The sequence below is a fragment of the Lupinus angustifolius genome, chromosome LG20 (assembly GCF_001865875.1).
Source record: "Lupinus angustifolius cultivar Tanjil chromosome LG20, LupAngTanjil_v1.0, whole genome shotgun sequence".
Taxonomy (NCBI): domain Eukaryota; kingdom Viridiplantae; phylum Streptophyta; class Magnoliopsida; order Fabales; family Fabaceae; genus Lupinus; species Lupinus angustifolius.
Genome location: NC_032028.1, coordinates 6,888,233 through 6,893,027, shown reverse-complemented (window position 1 = coordinate 6,893,027; position 4,795 = coordinate 6,888,233).

Below are 4,795 nucleotides of genomic sequence, written 5' to 3'. Positions count from 1 at the left end.
ACACTGATTACATCTACAAGATATATAAGTATCATCTTTTAAATAAAAATATATAATGAATATAATTAAGTTAAATAAAATATGATATATTATAGAGACAAATTCAAATAATATAAAGTTTCTTCATTATTTTTTGTTCTTATAAAATATAAGATTGATTAAACAACATCTTCTTAGGATTATTGATGTTATTGTTACGAACCAAAAAATAATGAGAACACATTCACTCTTACACTATTTAGATTTGTCTATACAACATATCATATGTTGTTTAACTTAATTATATTTTTCACATGTTTTTGTTTAAAAGATTACAATTATATGTCATATATGAGTAATCATTATAATATATATATATATATATATAAAAAAATTAAGAATGATTTATATAGAGGGAAAGTGATGAGTGATTTATATAATTTTACTAAAACTCATCTATTAGTCATTTTCTTATGTTTCTCATCTTAACATTACCAAAATTTTAAAAAAATAATCCTTTTGCCTTACATTCCACTTTTATACTTTCTTTTTTACATGCATGAATCAGAACCAATCTCATAATATACCTTCACACGTCCTAATTTAAAAGGAAGTTGATTATCCAAGAATAACCTTCAACACAAATGTGAAAGTTCATCTAATATTAAATATGGGACCCCTAAACTTAATGCATTTTATAAGTATTCATTATAAATAATTTTTCTTTCTAATTATTTCTTCAATTTTTTTAGTTGGTGAAATTTGTCAATGTATAAATATATTGTTAAATTACTCATTAACAACAAGGAAATCACTACATTTAGATTCATAACAGTAACAATGCAACAATATAAGTTAGTCAATATTGATGTCCGAAAGAAAGTGCAATCAAAATATAAAATTGGTTGAGATGAATTGAATAAGTAGATTTCAGAGTTAAAAGTGGTTAATACAATAATATTATTATATATACAAAAATAAAATAATGATATCACACTCGAGATTTAAAAAATGCATGAGTTATAAAAAATTAATGCTATCAATTTAATATTATCTTTATTCAGGAATCAATTTCACACATAGTTAAAATTTAATAGGTAATTGTGAAAAAAAAATAGTTTATGATGAATACTTACAAAATACATAAAATTATTCACCTCATTCTGATATTAAAAGATGAAAAATGTGAATTTTAATTAACTTATTAACTTCATTATTGCTCGTAATTGACTATCTAATTCTCCAACCTTGTTTCAATGACAATATTTTTTAAATTGAGCATAAAAGAGTTTTATAGTGTTTGACTGCAAAAAGTCGGTCCAAAGAAAGGCTATTGTTTGACATAACTAATTGTTAATATTTGATCATTATATTGAGAGTACCACTTACAAATTGATTTCTCTGTCTAAACACTAGAGATTGATGTTGTGTTAGGTATCTTGTGATGAGTCTATTATGTGAACATGTCTTGTTTTATATATATTACATGACTTGTTTGTTTAGATTTGAACATGTTATTAATTCTTTGTTATGTGGATTCATTGTCTTTACCAATGCTGTAAATTTTTCTGCTCAAATCAGTAACATCCCATTACTGAATGAGACAAACTTTAAGGTCTGGAAGGAAGTTGTAGAAATTATTCTCGACTGTATGGATTTGGATCTGACACTTCATATGGAGAAACGCATTTCTACTACGGAAAACCTCGATGAGGCTAAAATTGAGAAATAGGAACACTCTAACCGAATGTGCCTGATGATCATGAAACACTCTATTCCAGATGCGTTTCGGGGCTCTATATATGAGGGTGAAAGTGCAAGGAAGTTCCTTGAAGAAATAGAACAATTCTTTGCCAAGAATGAAAAGTCGGAGACGAGTAGCCTTTTCGCTAAACTAATCTCCATGAATTATAAAGGCAAAGGAAACATAATGGAGTACATTATGGAGATGTCTAATCTCGCATCAAAACTCAAGTCACTTAAGTTAGAGCTTGGTCATGACCTGCTCGTGCACTTGGTTTTAATATCTCTTCCTGCACACTTTGGGAAATTCAAAGTGAGTTATAACACTCAGAATGACAAATGATTCCTTAATGAGCTTATATCTCACTGTGTGCAAGAGGAAGAAAGGTTATAGAGAGATAAGACTGAAAGTGCTCACTTGGCTCTGACCCCTGAAAATAAGAAAAAGGAAGAGCAATAAGGATGCTGCGAAAGGGTCATCTCAGAAAAAGAAATTGAAGAGTAATGAGGAATTTACCTGTTACGTCTGTAAGAAACAAGGACACATGAAGAAAGAGTGTCCTAAATATGCCTCATGACGTGTAAAGAGAGGTAAATTTCTAACTCTTGTTTGTTCTGAAATTAATTTGGCTTTTGTACCCAATGATACTTGGTGGGTAGATTCTGGTGCTACTACTCACATTAGTATCACTATGAAGGGTTGCATGTGGATCCGATAGCCAAGTGATGATGAGAGATTCATCTTTGTGGGTGATGGCAAAAGGCTTGCAGTTGAGGCTATTGGAACATTTAGATTATGTTTAAGAACTGGTTTTCATTTGGATTTATTTGAGACATTTGTTGTATCGTCTTTTAGACGGAATTTAATTAATGTTTCCAGCTTGGACAAATTTGGTTTTTATTGTTCTTTTGGAAATAATAAAGTTAGTCTCTATTAAAATTCAAATGTTGTTGGTTCTAGTTCTTTAATTGTAATAGATAATCTGTATATGCTTGATGTTTCCATTTCCACTAATGAAATACTGCAAACAAATTCACGTTGTACAAAATGAAAATTAAAAGAGAATTCAACCACCTTATGGCACAAGCGTTTAGGTCATATATCTAAACAAAGAATTCAAAGACTTGTGTCGGATGAAATTCTTAACCCTTTAGATTTATCATACTTTGAGGTCTGTGTTGAGTGCATAAAGGGAAAACAGACAAACAAATGGAAGTTAGATGCCGAAAGAGCTAAAGATGCTTTAGAACTAATACATACAAATATATGTGGTCATTTCCCTATGGCTTTATGGAATGGACAACATTATTTTATTACATTCATAGACGATTACTCTAGGTACGACTACCTATATCTTATACATGAGAAGTCTCAATCCTTGGATGTTTTCAAGTCTTTCAAGGCTGAAGTTGAACTTCAACTTGGAAATAAAATTAAGGCTGTCAAATATGACTATGGTGGTGAATACTATGACAAATATGATGGATCAGGAGAACAACTTCCAGGGCCATTTGCGCTTTTCCTCAGAGAGTGTGGAATTGTTGCACAATACACTATGATAGGAAAACCTAGCATGAATGGTGTTGATGAGCGACGAAATCGAACTCTTAAGGATATGGTGAGAAGTATGGTTAGTCATTCTTCCTTACCAAAGTCTCTTTGGGGGAAGCTTTAAAGACCTCAGTTTACATCCTTAATAGGGTGCCAAGTAAAGCAGTTAACAAAACCCCATATGAGCTTTGGACTAATAAAAGACCAAGCTTGAAACACTTGCACATTTAGGGTTGTCCAGCTAAGATGCGACCTTATAGACCGCATGAAAGAAAACTGGACTCTAGAACTGTTAGCTGTTATTTTGTTGGCTATGTTGAATGCTCTCGGGGCTACAAATTTTATGATCCCACTTCAAGACTTTTTTTTGAGACAGGAAATGCAAGATTTCTTGAGGAAGTTGATTTTGGGAAGGAAGAGAACATACAGAATCATGTCTTTGAAGAAGAACATGTCACTGATATTGAACAAGTTCTTGTGCTTATTACCATTGAATCAGTAACATAAGATAAAGTTCAGAATATTGTCCCTGACAATATTTTCGAACAAGACAACAATGTGGTTCTCCCTCAAGTACCTATAGAACAAATTCAACAACCTCAAGAAGTAGAAGTGCCATTAAGGAGATCCACTAGAGAGAGGAGAAGTGCACCTCCTGATGATTATATTGTATTTCTTCAAGAACATGAGGATGACATTGGGTTAACAGAAGATGATCCATTGAACTTTTGTCAAGCCATGAAAATTTGTAACTCTCTAAAGTGGATCGATACCATGAAGGATGAGATGAAGTCTATTCATGATAATGGCGTTTGGGGTCTTGTCGAATTACCTGAAAGTGCAAAACCTATTGGTTGCAAATGGATATTTAAAACCAAGAGGGATTCAAAGGGTAATGTTGACAGATATAAAGCCCATCTAGTAGCTAAAGGCTTCACTTAGAAAGAAGGTATTGATTATAAAGAAACCTTCGGTATCTTCGAAGGGTTCTTTTAGAATAATATTGACACTAGTGGCTTATTTTGATTTAGAGCTACATCAGATGGATGTTAAGACTGCATTTCTAATGGTGACATTAAGGAAACGATCTATATGGTGCAACCATAAAACTTTGTGTCATTTGGCTCAAAGTCTATGGTATGCAAATTAAAGTAATCAATCTATGGGCTTAAACAAGCTTCTTGTCAATGGAATCACAAATTTCATCAAGTTATTACCTCGTATGGTTTTGAGGCAAATAAAGTTGAAGATTGTGTATACTATAAGTTCAGTGGGAGTAAATTTATATTCATGATATTATGTGTCGATAATATACTACTTGCTAGCAGTGATAGAAGACTATTGCATGAGACCAAGAGATTTCTAACAAAGAATTTCGAAATGAAAGATCTTGGGGAAGTTCTTTTGTATTAGGTATTCGGATACTGAGAGATCCTCTCAAGGTATCCTAAGGTTATCACAAGAAAGCTATATAGATAAAGTCCTAGATAGATTTGGCATGAAAGACAGTAAAGTAGGGGA